Source organism: Mus caroli, unplaced genomic scaffold (assembly GCF_978045245.1).
Source record: "Mus caroli unplaced genomic scaffold, Mus_caroli_1 scaffold_2, whole genome shotgun sequence".
In the NCBI taxonomy this organism is placed as follows: domain Eukaryota; kingdom Metazoa; phylum Chordata; class Mammalia; order Rodentia; family Muridae; genus Mus; species Mus caroli.
In genome coordinates this window covers 22,957,330-22,978,021 of record NW_028227257.1, presented here as the reverse complement: position 1 = coordinate 22,978,021, position 20,692 = coordinate 22,957,330, and the positions used below count along the sequence as shown (strand labels likewise).

Here is a 20,692-nt window from a genome sequence, read left to right as displayed (position 1 = left end):
TAAAAAAGGAAAAAGACATAACCAAAACTCACTAGCAGTGCATGGTATGACTTGGGCCACAAGATTCCCGGGGGCCCACCCCTGTGGAGATTTTTCTTTTTAAATTGATTTAAACACTACATTTATTTGATTTTATTGTGTGTGTCTGTATGTGTGTGCACATGCCACAACATTCATGTGGGGATCAGAGGAGAGATCACAGAAATAAGATTCTTTCTGTCCACTATGGGAATCGAACTCATGTCGTCAGGCTTGCTGGCAAGCACCTTGACTTGTTGAGCCATCTTACCTGCCCAAGATTTTTCTCTTTCCTCTCACTCTTGTTCCCTCCTGCTGTCTGCTGTAGAAACACATCCCTCTTACTAAGCATGGCTTTTAGCACCTCCAGGGGGAGGCGATTTAATCCTGGTGATGGAGTAGGAGCTGTTGTTTGGGAACAGACCTGGAGATTGATAAAGCGACAGAGTCGTGGGCTCTGGGCTCTGCGCGTCACGTCCGAGCAGACGTGATTTAGAAAGGCATCACTCCGCTGCGTGTCAGCCTCTCAGTATAGTTATCTCCGAACGGTGGCATGAGGCTTGCTCCATTCTGGAAATAAATGATTATGGATGTGTGAACAGATGAGTCTTAAAATTTCGAGACAATTTTAGAACCTTTAAATTAAAAGAGCCCATGAAGGTATGCCAGTTTAATCTTTATTCCTAAGTGTAGCCTTGATTTATCTCTCTTTTTAAAAAAAGTTTATATTGAGGTATAATTGATGTATAATAAACCATACACAGACACCTACCGACAACCAAAGTCTGCCTGTTCCTGTGTGATCTTCCCCTCCCCCTCTTCCCCCTTTGCCCATCTTTTCCCACCTGTTTCCCCCCTCCCCCAAGCAAGGATCTGTTTGCATTTCCTGACTTTCTGTGGAAGTGGACTGACACACTGTTATTCTCTCTCTGTCAGCCAACTTTCTCTTGAGGTTCCTTCCTGACTGGAGACTTTCTCACATGGCAGCAGCAGCGTCCACTAGTCCTTCTTTGTAGCCGTTGTGTGGGTGTGATATCAGTTACTTATTGATAGACATCTGAGTGTGTTTCCAGTGTGAGATGATTTCAAACTTCTTATGGACAATTCTATCTAAGTCTTCCTGTGAAGCTGTGCTTCAGTTCTCGCAGGAAGATGCTGAGAAAAGTGGCTAGACAAGATGTCAGGTATGTGCTTAGCTTTTTAAGAAACTACCAAGTTTTTCTAGAGTAAGGTCGCCATTTTCGTTCCAGTCCCCCCCCCCCCAGCACTGGGTTAGGTTGACGTACTGAGCCTTCTTGCGTTAGGCATTCCATTCCGTGGGTGCAGTACCTCGTCAATTCTCAGCGCCTCACCACGGCGTCAACTTTCAGTTCCTTAAGGACCAGTAGCATGGAACATTTTTTAATCCACAAAGTGTCTTCTCAGTTTAAATCTCTTCTCTTTGATTTCTTCTTATGGAGACCTGAGTGCTCTTTTTTATATTCTGGATACAAGTCCTATAAAAGGCATGTGAACACCCTGTTTTTCCCAGTTTGTGACCTGGCTGATCATTTCTGGTAGAGTGTCTTCAAGGAGTTGGTTTTCATTTCTGTGGAGCCCAACTTACCAATCCATCCTCTCTGACAAATTGTGTCAAGTGTCACACCTAAGAATCTTTGTCTAACCCAAGATTATCATGGGGTCCTCTACAGGATTTTTGGTTGGTTGGTTGGTTGGCTAGCTGTGTTTGTGATGTTTTAGAGTCTTTTATTAAATTTTAAATCAGTTTCATTTAAGCATATGGGTATTTTGTCTGCATGTATGTCTGTGCACTGTATGTATGTCTGACACCCAGGGGCCAGAGAGGGCATCAGATCCTCTGGGATTGAGTTAAAGATGGTTATGGACCACCACGTGGGTGCTGGGAACCGCAATCAGGTCTTCTGGAAGAACAGCCAGTGCTCTTAACCGCTGAGCTCCAGTCCAGTTTTAGAGTTCTAGATTTCATTAACTGCAGTCCGTATTTTAACTGTTCTGTGTAACGTGTAAGTTTATCGAAGTTTCTTGTGTTCCATAGAAATATACCTTCAGTATAGTGTTTGAAAGGTCTCCTGGGGATGGTGAGATGGCTCAGAGGGCAGAGGAGCCTCCAAGCCTGATCACCTGAGCTCAATCCTGGGATGCACATGGTGTAAGCAGAGAATTGACTCCCACCTGTGCACTCTGGTACACAGTGTGCATATATAAGATGGGTAAACAAATGGTTCTTGTTACTGTTTAAGATGTTCCACTGCATCCTCTGTGAATTCTCCTGGCTCCACTGTGTTCTTTTGTCGAAGGTCAGTTACCCAGGGTTTGATGATCTAACTGAGATGGGCAGGGTTGAGGTACCAGGCTTTTGGTTAAATTCACAGCAAAACAAATACTAACAAAATAAATGGTTGGAGGAAAGAGAGAGAGAGACAGAGACAAGAGACAGGGACTGATTTAAAAATCAGTTGTTTACAGCTGGAAATGTCCTTCTGTTTGCAGAAGACTTGCCTAGCCTGCATGAAGCCCTAAGTTGGATCTCCAGGGACTACATAAACCAGTCATAGTTGTGCAAGACTAATCCCAACACTCAGGAGGTGGAGGCAGGAGGATCAGAAGTTGGTAGTCCTGGGCTCCAGAGCTGGCTTACCAGTTGAGAGAGTTTGCTATTCTTGCAGAGAACCCAAAGTCCAGCATGCTACACCTAGGTTGGCTCACAACTGCCTGTAACTCTTGCTCCAGGAGATCTGATGACCTCTTGTGGCTGACACAGGTAAGTGCACACATGTGCTCACATACAAATACATTCTTTTTTTTTTTTTTTTTTTTTTCCAAAAAATGTTCAAGGTCAGCAGGGTGTGGTGGCACACACCTTTAACCCCAGCAGTCAAGAGGCAGAGGCAGACAGATCTCGAGTTTGAGACACGCCTGGTCTACAAAGTGAGGACAGCCAGGGTCATGATGAAGAGAAACCAAGAAGAAAAAAGTCAAAGGTCAAGTTCACCCTCAGCTGTCTGAGGCCAGGCTGGGCTTCATAAGACCTTGACTGAAGAAGAACAACCACGACTATTCATGCGAGTCTGTCTCTGGCCTCTCTTCTGCCCCGTCGGTCTGTCTTCTGTCTTCAGTGCTCTTGCACTGTTTTTGGATGTCGGTCCTTTGTCTTCAGTGCTCTTGCACTGTTTGGATGTCGGGCCCTCCAACTTCGCTGTCCGTTGCCAGGGTTGCTTTGACTCTTGTGTGTCTTTTGCATTCACTTGTGAGTTTGAGAATTCGTTTTTCAGTTTCTGCAAAAGTCTCTGCTGAGATTATGGTTGGGGTTGACTTGACTCTTCGGATCCATTTGAAGAGGATGAGCATCTAAACAATTCTGAGTATTTTTTTTTTTGAGATTTATTTTTATTTTATGCATATGAATGTTTGGTCTGCATGTTATTCTGTGCATTGTGTGTGTGCCTGGTGTCCTCAGAAAGAAACCAGAAGAGGGAATTGAAACCCCTGAACTGGACTTATGGACAGTTGTGGGCTGCCGTGCAGGTGCTGGGAACTGAACCCAAGTCCACTACTGCTGTAAACTCCTGCCCTATCTGTCTAACCCAAATTGCAATTTTTAACCAGTGAGCAATATCTCACATATTTTATTCAGATTTATTTCACTTACTTAGTCAGTGGGGAGGGTTCATGCATTTTGGTTTTCCATTGTTTGGCAGCTCATTCGTCTGCTCTGCTTCTCTCCATTTTTGATGTGACTCTAGGTAGGTGGCAGTTAGAGTTGTCTATTTTAGACAGTTCACAGCCAGTATAGCAACAAAGTAAGTGTTTGAGTTCTGCACTTGTGTCTTCCTATACTGATGAGGTCACTGGCAATTGGTAGCTTGTGTGTGTGTGTGTGTGTGTGTGTGTGTGTGTGTGTGTGTGTGAAGTCCTTCCTCTAAGGGTGAACATGTCATTTGCAAACCTCTGTCTTCCAGCTCTGAATGTCTTTTCATTCATCTCCTTGCTTGATTGCTCTGGCCAGACCTTTCAAAGCGTTCTGAGCAGGAAAGATGTTTCCTGTCTTAGAGGAAGAGCCCGCTCTTTACCATCCACTAGGAGGGTGGCCAAGTTTTGACATATACTCTTTAAAATGTTTTCTATTACTGGGCTGGAGCGATGGTTTAGTGGTTAGGAACACCTGTGTTCTTGTGGAGGACCTGGGTTCCCAGCTCCCATGTGGTGGCTCACAGCTGTCTATAACTCCATTTCCAGGGAGGATCTGATGTCCTGTTCAGGGATGCTTCTGGTTCTAGGTACATGCATGGCGAACAGACATACATGCAAGCAAAGTGTGCGTACACACAAAATTTAAGAAATAAATAGTTCCCAGCATTCTAGCAAATTTGAGGCCAGCCTGGTCTACAAGTGAGTTCTAACCAGGGCTACATAGTAAGGATCTGTCTTTAAAAATAAACAGCTGGGTGGTTGTGGTACATACCTCTCACTTGGAAGGGAGAGGCAGGCAGTTCTCTATGAGTTCAAGCCCAGCCTGGTCTACAGAGTGAATCCAAGACAGTCAGGGCTACGCAGAGAAACCCTATCTCAATGAATAAATAAATAAAGCAGAACTTTGTATGTTTGTTGTTGTTTTGTTTTTATGAGATGGGATCTCATTCTGTAGTCCAGCATAGCCTCAAATTCCTACTGATCCCTCCCATTTCATCCTCTGGAGTGCTGGGGTTACAGGCAAAGGCACCCACACTAGCTTGGTAGATTCTTTCCTGTGTGGAGCTGTTCTCTTCTGGGTTTGGGAGGATGCTCTTCGTCATGGTTCATGTTGGAGCTTGTTGGAGGCATTTTCCATGTCAATTGAGATGGTCGTATGGTTTTTCTCTTGGGGTCAGACCATGTCTTTCATTGATTGACCCTCAAGCGTGGAATCAAGCCTGCATTCTCCACACGAATCTCCTTTGGTCAGGATCCTACTCTTTCGGTAAACAGTTGAGTTGGGTTTGCTGAAACTTTGGAACTTTGGCATCCATGCTTATGGAAGATGTTGCTCTATTTTTACTTTTTTATTTTTGTAGATTCCAGGTCTGACCATTTATTTGTTACTCTTAAAGACTTACTTTCGACTGGACTTAGAAGTAGAAGCTCTCAGCGAGGACAGCCTACGTCTCCTGGCAATCTGTTCCTGTTGCTTTTCTTTAGCTTCCTTCATTCTCTTGGCCAAAAGTTTAGCATATTCTGCAGCCTCCTCGTTTTTTTTTTCATAGTGCGCATTGTTTCTTCAGCTACGTTCACGTTGGTGCCTCAGGACATGTGGAGTAGCGAGATGCTGAGCCTGGTGTGCTTCAGTCCTGGGCTTCTCACATCTTTAAGGGCTTTCTGACAGTAATAGCAGACACATCTTCTTTAGAGAGATTGAAAAGATCCTGGATTCTGTTAGCTGTTAGCCACGGAGGCCCAGCAGTGTCTGTCAGTCCATTAATGTCCTTCTCCCCTTTCTTCACAATAACTAAGTTGAGAACACTCAGATTGGCTTCCACACGGCATCTATGAACAGACTTGCGCTTACTTCCTCTCTCCAGTTCCTCTGGTCTATAACAAGAATGCCCCTTACCTAACAGCAGGCTTATAGTCTTGTTGGCCAAGACCCCTTGCTTATGGGAAATTCTTGTTTGCCCCTCCCCCACCCCATGTGCTGACTGAACCACACAACCCTTCTATTCTTCACCCAGAGCTCCAGCAGCCACTTCTGTGGCTTTCTCAGAGAAAATGAGTCTGCATTCATTGTCCACTTCTATGAGTGTGTGGTGGCCAGTGGCTGGGAAGTAGATTCTCGGCTTTCTCTTGTCACTGTCGGCAGACATTAAAAAAAAAACCTAGAAGACGTTGATCTTAATTTCCATGGATTGTGTTGGTTTATCCGGTTTGAGTATTGGGGCACCATTAGATGAGATAAAGTATTGCCTTCTCTTTAATCTTTTTTTAAATATTTATTTATTTTTAGTTTATGTGTATAGGTGTTTCTTGCCTGCATGTATGTCTGTGCATCATGTGTGTGCAGCAGTGCACATAGAGATAAAAAACAAGGTGTTGGGTCCCCCAGAGATGAAGTTAGAGTCAGTTGTGAGCTGTTGTGTGTGTGCACTGGGAAGTGAGCCTGGGTCCTCTTTGAGAGCAGTCAGTGCTCCTGACGACAGAACCTTTCTCTAGCTCCTCTTTAATCATTTAGAAAAAAGTAGTATCTTTCCCAACAGTTGACACTGAACAAGCTATGAAGTCTTGTTGTGGAGAAGGCTTTTTGTGTTTTGGTTTGTTTGTTTATATACTGCCTTTTCCTAGCGCCAATACTTCTCTCATTTTAAAAATTCAAATATTTCAGTTGACCCCTAAGATTGTTCCTATGTGTGAAGTATCATGTGAAGTTTCACTGTGTGTACACTGTGCAGCATTCAGGTCAGGACAAGTGTCTTTCTCCTTACACATAGATCATGGGTGAGCATTCCATGTCCTTCCTGGCCTTTAAAAATATGCATGACTGTGACTCTAGACAGCAGAATACCCGTGTGCCATAGAATGAACTCAGTCCGCAAAATTTTCCCCTAAATATACAAATGATTGTATCCTTAACAAATATAGGGTTACTCAGTCTATTGGCTTACAGGAGCTTTGGTTGTGGTATTTTTCAAGAAATGTATCCAGCTGTGGGTGGCTCATGCCTGCAATCCCAGCATTTGGAAGTCAGAGGCAGGTGAGTCTCTGTGACTTTGAGGACAGCCTGGTCCACAGTGAGTTCCAGGACAGCCAGCAGAGACTCTGTCTCAAACAAAGAAACAGTAACAATAAAAAAGGGGGAAAAAGAGAAATGTATTCTGCTCATTCCTTTTGAAATGTATCAGTATAGAGTTGTTTATAATGTTACTTTGCTGTCATTATCTTTGGTGTGTGTGAGATGTGTGTGTGTGTGCCTGCAATGCAGGGGCATGTGGAGGTCAGAGGGCTGCCTTAGGTGTGGGTCCTCAATTTTACCCCTGACTTGAGAGAGGACTTCTCTGCCCTGTGGGGACCAGTGACTTTCCCAAGACTCCCTGGTCTTCACCTGCTGAGACTTGCAGGAGTGCTAGGGTCACAGATGCTTGAATGGCTCTGTAGTCTGGAGTCACCCACCTCCCCAGCCCTTGTTAAATAAAAGAATCCTACATTTGTTTCCAGTGGGTATGTGCACATGTGTGGAGGTCAGTGGACAGATTCTGAGAGCTGACTTTCCCCTCCACGATGTGCGTTCTGAGGATTGAATAGAGGGTGTCCTCCCCTGCTATAGTGGGGAGCAGCAGCACGGTGGGAGTTGGAGGTGGAGTGGGGAGTTACCACATTTAACGTGTATCGAGAGAATTTGCATTAGCTGAGAATAATAATGCATGCTTGTAATCCAAGCATTGGGTAGGCAGAGGCAGGAGGACCGTTGTAAGTTTGAGGCCAGCTTGGGCTATATAGTGAGTTTCAAATCAATCAAAACTCCAGAGCAAGACTCTGTCAAAACCACAGAGAGCTAGTGAGAGATGGATTTGCATGTCACATGTGTTCCTCACTTTCCTTATTACTGTGAAAGACCACTTATCAGAAGCCATTAGGAGGCAAGAGTGTTCGATTGAGTTACTCTTTTGTCCATGGTGTGGACCAGGGGTTCGACTTCGTCGTTGTGCGTGTAAATAATAAGCTGTGTTGGTACGTTTGCAAAAAGACTTCTCTCCCATTGAGTGGCCTTGGCACCTTCTTTGAAAATTGATTAATCATAAATGTGAGGTTTGTTGTCTTCTTCTAGTCTCTCAGCTTTATTGCATTGATCGTCTTACCGACAGCAGCATGCTCTCGGTCACTATAACTCGGCAGTAAGCCTTCAGCTTTATTATGCTCTTAATATCTGTAGAGTTTGTAGGATGTCGCCTGCCTCACTCCTGGTATTGGCAATTTGTGTTTAATCTCTTTCTCTTTCTCATTTGTAATTTTCCCCATCAGTCTGGGTATGTTTTAATGAATTTTATTGATCTTTGGGAAGGACCATCTTTTGCTGCTGATTTTTCTCGATCGCTTTTATATTTTCTCTTTTATTGATTACAATTCTGATGTCAGTTATTTCCTTTCTTTTACTTAGTTCAAATTTAATTTGTTTTTTTCCCCCTAATTTTTGAAGGGGACAGCTAGAGTCGATGATTTTTAAATGGTTTTATTTTCATGCACTTGGGCATTTTGTGCTATAATGCTTCCCCTAAGTGAATATTCCACACACAGAAAACCATCTTTTTAAATTATGTGTGCACATGTGTTTTCTGTGTGAAGAGCTGCAGTTATGGGCGGTCGTGACCTGCTGAGGCTGCTGGGAACCAAGCATTGGTATTGCAAGAACAACAGTCATAACCCCTGAGCCACCAGCCCTGTCCCACCCTTGCGACCTGTGTTTTTGTTTTTATTCGATTCAAGTAACTTGGCATTTCCCTTCTGGTTTCCTGTTTGTCCCCTGAAGTGACTTGGCAGTGTCGTATTTACTCCCCAAAGATTTGAGAATTTCCAGGGATCTTTCTGGAGTAGCTTTTAGTTTAATTCTGCTATGATCAGATGGTGTATTGTGTGACTTGAATCTTTAAAAATATATTAAGACTTGTTTAATAGCACAGAATATGGCCTATTTCTGCAAATGTTCCACGAAAAGAATTTGCAGTCTGCTGTTAGTGAACAGAGTGTTCTAGGAATATCACTTAGGCCAAGGTAGTTGAGAGCACGGTTAAGGTCTTCCGTGCCCTTCTTTATTCTCTGTCCCATCACTTTATTAATTACTGCAAGAAAGGTGGAGAAATTTGCAACCCTAGTGGGGATTTGTTTGTCTCCTTCCCCTTACATCTCAAACCCCTCCCTGCTTCCTCCTGTGAGTGTGTGTGTGTGTGTGTGTGTGTGTGTGTGTGTAGTATACTGGACAGCGTATTTATTCCCTTGAGACATCTCTCACCGAACATGGCACTAGCCTAGCAGCCAGCAAGTCCCAGTGATCCTCTTGTCTCCACTTCCCAGGGTTATACACTGTCTTGTGGCTAAGCGCAACATTTTTGTGTACGAGTTTGGAACTCAGGTCCTCACATGCACACAGTGGGTGCTCTCAGGTCCTTATGCACACACAGTGGGTGCTCTTAAACACTGAGCTGCCTCTCCAGGCCCCAAGCACATTTGGCTTTGGGTATTTTGAAGTTTCACTTAAATGCGTAAATATTTGGGGATATTCTTCTTTGTAAGTTGACCTATTTCTCATTGCAGAAGGACTTTATCCCTGAAGTACACTTTTCTTGATGTAACTGAAACTGGCAGTGTTGATGTGATTTGCGTTTTTCTACCTTTCTAACTTATTTTTAAAAGATTTATTTATTATTTTATGTATATGAGTACAACATTGCTCTCTTCAGAAACACCAGAAGAGGGCATCCGATCCCATTACAGATGGTTGTGAGCCACCATGTAGTTGCTGGAAATTGAACTCAGGACCTCTGGAAGAGCAGTCGGTGCTTTTAACCACTGAGCCATTGCTCCAGCCTCCCTTTTAATGTTTTATCGTTGTTGTTTATTTCCTGAGACAGAGTCTTACTACATAGCTTTGGCTGTCCTAGAACTCACTCTGTAGACCAGGCTAGCCTCAAACTTACAGCGATCCACCTGCCTCTGTCTCCTGAGTGCTGAGATTAAGGGCATATGTGCCACCACACCTGGATTAATTTGTAGTTTTTATTTTTATTTTAATTAATTAATTAATTAATTTGGTTTTTTTCGAGACAGGGTTTCTCTGTGTAGTCCTGGCTGTCCTGGAACTTACTCTGTAGACCAGGCTGGCCTCGAACTCAGAAATCCGCCTGCCTCTGCCTCCCAAATGTTGGGATTGATGGCTTGGACCACCACACCTGGCTTAATTTGTAGTTTTAAAAATAAACCTATTCTCTTAGAATTGTTCTTACATTTGTGTGTGTGTGTGTGTGTGCATGTACATGTACCTCTATTTGCACATATGTGTGTGCATGTACTTGTGTCTGTGTCTGCACTTGTGTATACACATGTGTACATGTGTGTGTGTGTATGCACAAGTATGTGTGTGTGTGTGTCTGTGTATGCACATGTGCATGTCACTACATACCTTAATGGTTAGAGGACAAACTGTGGGAGTTGGCTCTTCTCCCATGTGGGTCCCAGGAATTGAACTCAGGTTTGGTCAGAGATAGTGACAGGAGCCTTTACCTGCTGAGCCATCACTTTGGGCCTATCTTTGTTGTTTTATAATTGAAATGTGTTTCTTCTTTCTTTTTTTCCTTTTGAAACAGGTATCACACTGTGTAGTCTAGGCTGGCTGTGAACTCTCAATCCTCCTGCCTCAGGTTCCTGAGTGCCGCGGTAACAGGTGTGTTTCACCACGCTCGGTTACATTTCTTATATGCAGCATATAGTTGTATTTTTAAAACAAAAGCAAAACTTGAATCTGAGACTCTCTGCCTTTTATTTGGGACAGTTAGACAACTTATATTTAATGTGATTGGTGATAAGGTGTAAGTCTCTGGTGTATTTTCTATTCTCTGCCTTCTTTAGCTTTAACTATATTTTCACCGTTCTGCTTATCTGTTTGTGATTAGACATTACTGTTAGTGGTTGCTAAGTGATGTGTAGTATACATTTTCAATGTCATGGCTTACTTCACAGCCTGGAGAATATTGACTGGTATTCCTCCTTTCCTCTCTTGACTGTGTGTTGTTTGTTGTGCATTTTACTTTTATGGGTATTATCATCACACTATATTAATGTTGTTGCTGATGTTACTATTACTATTGTTCTGGCATTTAGGAGACTCCTGTAGCAGATTCCCGGCTGGCCCAGAATTACAGCTATTGCTGCTCTCTGCGGGCTGGAATTGTGGGCATGGGCCACAGTGCTGGCTATGTTTAATAGTTTTGTCCAAATTATCACTTGACTTTGAAAAAGGTTTAAGTGACAAGAACAGTAACATTCAATAGTACCTCGCAGGACTGCTACGCCCAGCCTTTTCTGTTCTTCTTACAGAGAGCCATGTTTTCTCCACCCTCTACCCTTTAGCATGAAGGGTTTTATTGTGCCTTACGGTGTGAGTCTGCTTACGATGATGTGTTTCTATTTTTCTGCCTAAAAAAGCCACTATTTTGCTCTATTTGTTGGTGTTATTTTTCAGTGGTCAGAGAAGTCTAAATTGGCAGCGCTTTCTCTCTGTTCTCTTAGACCTTGTCCCAGGGCTGTCTTACTAGCTCTGAGTGACAGGACTCTGCCATCTCTCTCTTTGCTCCTCGATGGCACAAAGCTTCTTTTTTTGGCCACGTTCAAGGTTTTCTTGGTCGCTGGATTTGAGCAAGTGGATTATGGCTTATCCTGTATCGTTTTCTTCATATTTCTTATATGAATATGTAATTCCTTGAATTTGAGGGTTTAGAACTACAACTTTACACATTAATTAAATGTAGTTCGGGGATAGGGAGACAGCATGAAGACCGAAAGCTTGGTGGAGACACTTCCTGATCTGGTTTCTCTGTCTCTCAGGTAGGTCTGTGGATACCTGCATTCCAGGGCGTTCTGTGTCTAGCTATGACTTGTTTCTGAGTCCGAATGCACAGCGGCCGAGTGGCCAAGGTGTCAGGTGGCTAGGTGGGTCATTTAACTTGGTCACTCAGTGTCTCCTAGGTACCTCCTGTCCTGAGACACGAGAGCAGGGCCTCCAGCTGGCAGGACATTGGCCCCTGACAGATTGAGCCACAGATTCAAGGAGGCAAAAGCCACACAGGGGATGAAGCAGATGCCCTTGGAAGGAGCAACCATGCTCTTGCTCAAGTGTACAGCCAGCATGGCCCCCAGCACATGCAAGACCATGGGGAAAGAGGCCTGCCTGAGACCACCCCCACCCCTGGCTTTTGTTTGTTCTATTCATCTTAAAGCTTAAAACTACGTTGGGTTGGGTGACAGTTCCAGCTCCAGGGACGTGGAGGAGGACAGTTCCAACCACTGGGACAAATGACTGTAAGTTGGAACTTGGTGTCGTTGTCAGCTTTGTCCCGTGGAATAACCGGGGACTGGTTGCCTTCTCTGTCTGAACCTGTCCTGTGTCTGTTAACTGGGGACTTTAATGTGTCACCTGCTTGTAGTGGGGGTTAAGTATAACGCAGGGTGTTGTAGGCCAGATGCTCAGGCATGTATAAAGGTGGGTGTCCTCATGATGATCTTGAGCGGAAAATTTAAAAAGTCCAGAAGGACTTACACCAGGATATAAAAAGTGCTTGCCCCTGGGAGAATAAATTCATTTTCAAGGGCCTTTCTGGCTTCTTCTTTAAGTATATATCGTTTTTTGTAATAAAGGAAAACCATGCTGAGAGCTAGGTGTGGTGGCATATGCTTGTAATCTCAACACCTGAGAGGCTGTGGTCTGAGGATCACTTAGGCTAGCTTAGGCTCCAGAGTTAGTTTTAGGTTAGCCTGGGCTATCATGAGACCCTCTGTCTAAGGACCTGAAAAAGCCTGTGACAGTTAAGGTGTGTGTTTCTCCTCTAGCACTCGTCATTAGAGAGGCTGAGGCACCTGATGGACCTCAGGTCATGAGGCTTCATGGCAAAGGGCAGGAGGTCATGCCCCGGCCCCTCCACCCCACTCACAGACATGCAGGGACTACTATAGAGTATGAATGGAGGCCAATGGAGTGTGTGGTGTCTGGAGTCAGAGCTTGGTGTTCACTGCGACCTCAGCCAGTGCCTCTGTTCCTTACCTATAAAGCAGCCATATGGTGGACCTACCTCACAGGTGACAGGCTTGACTTACTGTCTTCATAGACAGTTATCGTCACTGGTATTATATGACCTTTCTGTCATCACCCATTATTGCGTTAAGACTAATCCAAGTTGTTGTGAGGGGCGGCATGTGGGTGAGAAAGCACAGCAGAGAGAGCTGAGGCCCACAGGCCGGCAGTCCAGCTCTGCGGCCCCAGGATTCCCCTCTTACCTCTGAGGACGATCATGTCTGCCTCCTGACTGATAAGTGGGTCTGGTATCCAGTGCCAGCACTGACCAGTGTCCCTTCCATGCCCCTGTGGCTGAGCCATGCCGTTAGGCTTCAGGTTGGAACTAGCCAGCAGCTTGGTCCCCCAGCTTCCTCAAAGCCTTCGCCTCCCTGCACCCCGAAGGCCAAAGAGGGACAGGGCCCACACAGCAACGTTTATCTCCTCATTAAGTCACCCTGCTCCAGGGTTGTGATTAGATGCATAGTCGGGCAGCACTGGGAGCCAGGCAGGGGGCACTTGGGCTGCAGGTCCCCTGCCTGTGTGTCGTTGGGGAGAGGGGCCAGGGAAGGGGGTTTGCTTGTCAGCCCAGGTCCCCATATCAATGTGATGATGGTTTCAGAAAAAGAAGCATAAACACTGCTCTCCTGCTCGCTGGATACCTGCTGTATACCCTGGAGCAGATGTTGCTCTGTCCTTAGGGAGCTCTGAGAAAGTAAGTAAGGAAAATAAGGGCTAGGGAAAGGGCTTGCTGGATAGAGGACCAGGGTTGGGTCCCCAGCATCCATTGAAATGCTAAACACAGTGGTGTACTGGGAACTCCAGAACTTCAAGGGTAGAGTCCAGCAATCCCTGGGATTGGTTGACTAGGTAGCCTAGGCAAATCTATGAGCTCTAGGTTCCCTGAGAGACCCTGTCTCCAAAAAACTAGGTCAAGAACTACTGAGGAAGACACCAGTGTCAGCCTCTGACTTCTGACTGTACCAGGACCCCTACACACACACACACACACACACACACACACACACACACACACACGCATGCGCGCGCGCGCAGGTTAGGAGGATCTTCCAGGGAGAAGGGATGACATTTGAGCCAAAGCCTGAAGAGTTGGCCTAGGAGCCAGCTTTTAAAGACCTGGACTACAACTAGGCTGTGGTGGTGCACGCCTTTAATCCCAGCACTCAGGAGACCGAGGCAGACAGATCTCTAAGTTCGAGACCAGCCTGGTCTACAGAGTGAGTTTCAGGACAGCCAGGGCTGCACAGAGAAACCCTGTCTCAAAAAACAAAACAAAGACTTGGACTAGATAGGCCTAGTTCAGGCAGAGCAGTGAATGCAGAGGCCCTGGGGGGCAGGGGGCATGGCCTGATTCTGCCTGACATTTTCAGGGGTGCTGTCTTTATTATTGTTCTATTGCTATGACAAAACGCCATGACCAAAGGAAGTTAATAAAGAAAACCTTAATTGAGCTTGCGGTTTTAGAGGATTAGAGACCATGGTGGCAGAACAAAGGCTTGGAGTCAGGAACAGCTGAGAGCTCACATCTTGATCTGCAAGCCAGAGTCAGAGAGAACTCCGGGTCGGATCTTTTGGAACCTCAAAGCTAATGGCACGCCTCCTCCAGCAAGGCCACACCTCCCTCATCCTTCCCAAACAGTTCACCAAATGGGAACCTGGTATTCAAAACTATGAACCTGGGGGCACCATTCTCTTTCAAACTGACATAGGTGTTAAGGAAGATGGAGCCCAGGGAATTAAGGATCAGGCCATGGAGAGTAGAATAGGCAACCTTGGAAACTCGGGAGCCTGCATGTTTACTTTCCTGTGACTTCACTTGGATGAGATGGGCCCACAAGTTGCTGGCCCCTCCCAGGGTAAGTGCTGAAGTCAGGTTGGTTTGATGGAGTTCCTCCTCCCAGCCTTCAAGCCTTACCTTCTCCCAGAAGTGGGCGGCTCTCCAAGGTGCTCCCCAGGACAGCTGCAGCCCCACCCCCTCCAGCCTACCTACCCTCATCCATCCAACTCACACACTCAGGTCGTGTTTTCCTTTCTCTTTCTTGCTGTGCCAAGGATGGAACCCAGGTTGTGCGTGTGTGAGGCAGAGGCACTACCACCCAGCCTGGCTCACCCACTTAGGGCTCAGCTGGAGCGAGGACGAGGAGAGGATTGTTTCTTCGTTGTCCATGACTCTGTGCAGTTTGTACATGAACTCCCTCTGTTCTATGCCTGGAAACAGTAGCACAGAGGGTACAAGCCAGTGGGCCAGGCAGGTTGAGATGGGTGGCCAACCCTAGCCTCTCGGAGTGTCTCAAAAATGTGCAGGAGCATGCATGTATCAAGTGTCTCTTTTTCCCAAGTCCGGCTGAAACTTGCTACATTGCATTGTCTGTCTGGTGTGAATGTTAAGGTGGGAAAAGGCTGGGAGAGAAAGGTGTCTCGAGGAGGTCAGAGCTGAGTCACTGGGTCTCTAGTAATTCTGGTCTCTCTAGCCCCTCCTCTCTGCTCCAGCTGCTCCTCAGTGGGGTCCCCAAAGCTGGTGACCCCAATTTCTCCAGCTAAGGCAGCTTGTTAGCATCTCAAAGCTGCCTGCCTGCTGCCATACATATTCACCAGGCTTCAAAGAAGCAGCCCCAGACAGGGTTGGTTCTTTACCTCCAGAAGCAAATTCCCACCCTCTCCCTCCCACCCCTCCACCCCCCCCACCCCAACCCCCCCAACCCCCCCCCCCAGCTCTCCTGGGAGGCAGAAACTGTGGTCTGGCTGGAACCCCGCCCCCATTAGTAAGAGAATGACTTTACTTCTGGCTGTAAGGACTTAACATCTGTTCTGCCTGGTCAAGTTGGGGAAGGTGAGTTCTGTCTGATCCCATCTGGGGGGGGGGGGGGCGGCGGCATGGAGGATGAAGGTGGGGACACAAGGCACAGACATGCTCGGGAAACCGGGACACTGAGGCAGCTAGCTCTCCTGGCTCACAAGTGTAGTGCCTGTCTCCTGGATGCCTGGAGCTTTTCAGGCCAAGAAGTTAATAAAGGGCCAAGGGAGGGGTGGAGCCGGAGCTGAGCTGCTCATGGATGCTAGATAAGTGCTCCACTGCCCAGCCACATTTTGTTTGAATCTCTAAAGAACAATGGGGCTGGAGAGATGGCTTAGTGGTCAGGAGCACTGGTGGCTCTTCCAGAGGACCCAGGTTCAATTCCCAGCACCCACATGGCGGCTCACACCTGCCTGTAACTTGGGCACCCGGCACCCTCACATAGATCCATGAAAGCAAAACAGCAGTGCACTAAGATAAAAATAAAGAATAAAGAAGAGCAACAAACCCTGTTCTGCAAACTGTTGCCTCCGGGGCTGGGGGTGAGTATGCTTTATACCCACATCCAGCCACCACACTGTGAGAGCCTCCTTTCTTCTGCCCAGCTATGTCCTTTGTGCTGACTATGTGCATGGCCCTGTGCTGTCTGTCTGTCTTCTTTCAGGCGCACCCTTACCCCTCTCCTTATAGCAGCAGCCCCACCCCTTACTGTGTACTAGGCCTTAGTATAACTCTTTCTCCTGGCCAGTTCTTGCCTTTTGACCTGGATGTCCTCTACAGATCAGCCCCACACCCCCAGGTCTGTGTCCTGTGCACTTAGCTCTGGGCTGAGTATGCACCGGTGTTTGCTGAATAGAAGACAACTTAGATACAAAGTGCTAGGGACAGGCTTCTGCTGCCCCCACAGTGTGGAGTTGAGGCTCCTGGGATCTACCTTTGGGGACCTGCCTCTGTGGTGTCAGCAGCAGCAAACCCAGGATCCCTGAAAGATGGTGCCACATCCTCTACCCATAGGCAGCTAAACATCTGGGAGCCATGACTATGTGGGGAGGGGCGACAGGGAGATTGTGCCCGCTGAGTGCTTCAGCAAGCACTGCTTGAGCAGTTAGTTACTGTGTGTCAGGCTCCGTGCTAGGCACTGAGGCTAGCTGCGCATAAGTCAGACAGTTCCTGCCCTCACAGGCTCCTGCGGGGTCAGAGGGCAAGCAGATAGGACTGCCAGAAGTTACTACAGCGGTGGGAAGGGCCTTTGGGGCTTCCAGCCTGGGGGAGGGGCGGGACTTCTCAGAGGTTTTGAGGGTGAGTGATTGTGCCTGACTGTGGGCCCTGCAGGTCTTTTCTGCGCTCTTTTGTGCAAAGGCCCTGAGGTGAGAGGAGCTGGGCTTACTTAAAGGGCATGAGGGGAGGTGGCATGCTGGAGGCCCTGAGGACCAAGCTGGTGGGGTGTAGTTTGCACTGGGAGCCCGCTGGGAAGCACAGTTTGCAAGGGCCCAGGTGCACATGGAGACTCCACTAAGGGGGAGCTATTTTTAGGGGTGGTAAAGGTGACCTAAATCAGAATCAGGGCCGGGTGGAGGCAGGCAGGAGGTCCACTGAGCTCTGGGGGAGGAGGTGTTGTTGGTTAGTGAGATGGACTGGGGGCTGGAGACAGCCAGCATCCAGAGTCCACCTGCTGAGGAGACCCCAGCTCTCCCCCAGACTCTCCTGCCAGTGTCTGGGACTGACAGGTCCACTGGGGGTGAAAATCACAGCTCCCTCAGAGCCAGTTGCCCCCTGGGGGTTTCGGAACGCCAGGTACCCATTTTAATTCTCAGGAGTCTGCTGCTTTATGGGTCCTACTTGGAGTTTTATTATTATTGCTGTTAATGGTTTGAAAAGGCCTTTTAATTAAAGCTGTAGGTTGGAGCTGTGCCTGAGCCCCTGGGGTGGGTGGGAAGGAGCCTTGCCAAGCCTTGTCTCACCCCTTATGGAGCTTGAGGGCTTCTGAGCTGAGGTCCTATGCCCATGGAGGGAGGCTGAGATGGGGCCCTCAGTACTTCTCTCTGGGCAGCCAAATCTTTCCAGAACAGATGATCTGAGCCTTGGCTGGTTCTGGGTGCTTGCTCTGTCTTGTGGAAGCCGTGGGCCTGGGGCTTGAGAGCTGGGCTGTAGGACAGGTGGCTTGGTGGCTGCCATCTCAGTTTGCTCGGGCCTCCTAGGACCATTAAGAACAGTAAGGAGATAGCTCGGAGTACCTGATCCAGGCTGAATACCCGAGTGCACACAGGCACGCACACACGCAGGTTTGCTGTTGTGACCCTGCCTGGCAGCAGTGCTCTGTGAATAGTTGCTGCTTTATCATGGATGCTGCTGCTGCTGCTGCTGCTGCTGCTGGCTTCCCTCTTCTTCTAGCCCAGAGCACATAAGATCCCTTCCTCCCCACCTTTGAGCTGCCTCCTCTGGGAAGCCTTCCCAGATTCTTTCCAGGACCTGCTTTCCCAGAGGAAGTAAATTCCTTTGTAGGACCTGAGAGACTGGCTGATTTAGGGTGGGACCAAAAACAAAAACAAAAACAAAAACAAAAAACCTCAAGGCTTACAGGATCTGACAGGTGAGATCAGAGGGAATGTGGGAGAAAAAGGGGGTACCCCCTCTGCAAGCTCTTGTGTGGAAGAGCAGCTCCTGCCCTATGGCCAGGGCCGTTCTCCTCCTCTAGGGAACCAAGTGTTTTAAGACTTTAAGACTTAAGACCCTGAGTTCCCTCTGTATCTATAGAACAACTTGTGTGTGTCGCCCTGAGCTTCACGGTACTCCTGCTGCCACATTCTTTTTTCTGTCCTTCCAGCCCTCATAGATGTCTTTCTATGCCCATTGAGTGTTAATGCAGACAAGTTTCTGGCCGCCAAGGTCACCCAACTGACAACTGTCAACTCTCCGTTCTAGAAGCTTCCACCTTCCAGGATATTTGCACTGGCTTGTCCCTCTGCCCTGGACTCACTGTCCTCCACACCCACTGGGATCTCCCCTCATATCGTTCAAATGTCACTCATGTGTATTCTGCTTTTTTTTTTCTGCAATAAGTAGAATAGCGTCTACTACGCCAGTGTCTGGGGACAAGTGACTTCTAGCATGTGGCATGTGGATAGGATTAGACTAGAGTTTGATCCCACTGTCCCTGGGGAAGGAGAACAAAGGGATCCTCTTCAAGGGAGGCCCCCCATCCCCCCCCCCATCCCCCTGCCCAGTTGCTCTGGCTCCCAATGCTCCGTAAGGTCACCAATGCTTTGAGTCCCACAAAAGCCAGCCTCGCCTGCCCCTCCTTACTGCTGCTGCTGTAGCAGCAACACTCCTCTTCTCCCTGGGGACCCCTGAGCGCAGCAGCCTTGCATGGGCCCCCTATAGCACCCAGTGTCTGTCTCTGTGCACACTCTTGTCTTCTCCTGGCAGCACAGCTACTGGGAGCTTTTAAACTCAGAGAGAAAAGAGAGAAAGAGGAATCAGAAAGATGGCTCAGTTGGTAAGAGCTTGCATTCTAATTCCAAGGACCCGAGTTTGATTCCCCAGAACCCACTTAAAAATGGTGGGTGTAGTGGTACATATTTGTTACCCAAGAGCTGGAAATGTGTAGACGGGAGGATCCCTGATGCTTACTGGACAACTAGTCTTGCCTAATTGGTGAGTTCTAGGCCAGTAGAAGACTCTCAAAGGAGGTGGGTGGCATTCCTGAGGATGACAGCCAAGATTGTCTCTAGCTCTGCCCTCCCCCTCCCATCTACACATGCATGCATTTCTGGGGGTTGGAGGAAAAAGATTCATTCTAGGGGCTAAAGAGGCTGACTGGGGACACCCAATCCATTTCACAAGCTAGAAGCTAATGCTTAGCACTTTGTTACTCGTGCAAGAGATAAAGCGCAGACTGAACCCCAGGCTGACTCACTAGACCCCTGGAGGCAAGACTCGATCTAACCCTGAGGCAGAGTCCAAGATGACAGAGGTTCCTGGCAGCACCTACCCATCCAGAAAGACCTTCAAATGGCGTGTGACCACCCTGTGGTCACATTGCAGAGGAGAGAAGCTGTGGTGGGGCAGAGATTGCTGGAGCAGGTACCCAAGAAGCTCAAGAGGAAGGAACAGAGGGCCAGGTAAACTTGGGAGGCAGAGGCAGGTGGATTTCTGAGTTCGAGGCCAGCCTGGTCTACAGAGCGAGTTCCAGGACAGCCAGGGCTACACAGAGAAACCCTGTCTTGAAAAACAAAAACAAAAACAAAACAAAAAACAAAACAAAACAAAAACAAAAAAAAGGAGGCGGCTCCAAAGTGACAACAGCCAAAATGGGCCCCTCCACTTGGGTCTTTGCCCCCACCATGCTGGGCACTTGGGTTCCAGGATATAGCAGCTCTAGGAACTGTACGTTAGCAGGGGAGCCCCTCTCAAGATGTTTTAAACTCAGACTTAGTGTGTGTTCCTGGGGAAGGGTCCCTAGGCCCTGTTACCCTTCCTGGTGAAGAAGGCTCAGGCTGGCTGCTGCCTGCCACCTAGGCTAGGCTTTACGGGATGTTGTGATTCCCCTCCATGGATTCCTATCCTTTCTTCCTTTATTTTTACCATTATATCAAGACAGAATGACACTTGGCCTGTCCAAAGAGGATGCTGAGGCCTTGAGAGGGGATGGGGAGGGAGGGGAGAACAGGCTTGGGGTTTTGGTGGTCCAAAGAGGTGTAGGACCAGCAGCTTCTGTCCCTGAACCTCAGGGCCCCTGGCTGTCCAGGATGCTGTGGGATGGGGCGGGGGCTGTGAAGGAAGCTCTTCAGGCTGTGTGACACACTGGAGCTGGACGTGTGTGGGGAGCCTTGTCTGTGGAGAGCTGGGTGCTGGCGGGGACCCAGCCATGAGTAACAGGGGGTGGCAGGGAGGCCCATCTGGAAGCTGCTAGAAGGATAGTGAGAAGCCACCAGTCATTCATTTAGTAAATATCATATACAGAGTGTCAGCTGTGTGCGAGGCCCCGGCAGCCTGGCCTCTGCCCTCCACCAGCCTAGGTGGTGCTGTCAAATAATTAAATGGAACCAGGCAAACAG

The 20,692-nt window shown here is 47.6% G+C and overlaps 1 protein-coding gene and 1 pseudogene across 3 annotated transcripts in view; one reads left to right on the top strand and one right to left on the bottom strand.

Annotated features, from left to right (window-relative positions):
* Dlgap4 (DLG associated protein 4) overlaps window positions 1–20,692 on the top strand; it is a 149,553-nt gene that overhangs the window by 14,228 nt on the left and 114,633 nt on the right. The window lies entirely within an intron of this gene.
* Window positions 5,145–5,876, bottom strand: LOC110307417 (small ribosomal subunit protein eS6 pseudogene; annotated as a pseudogene).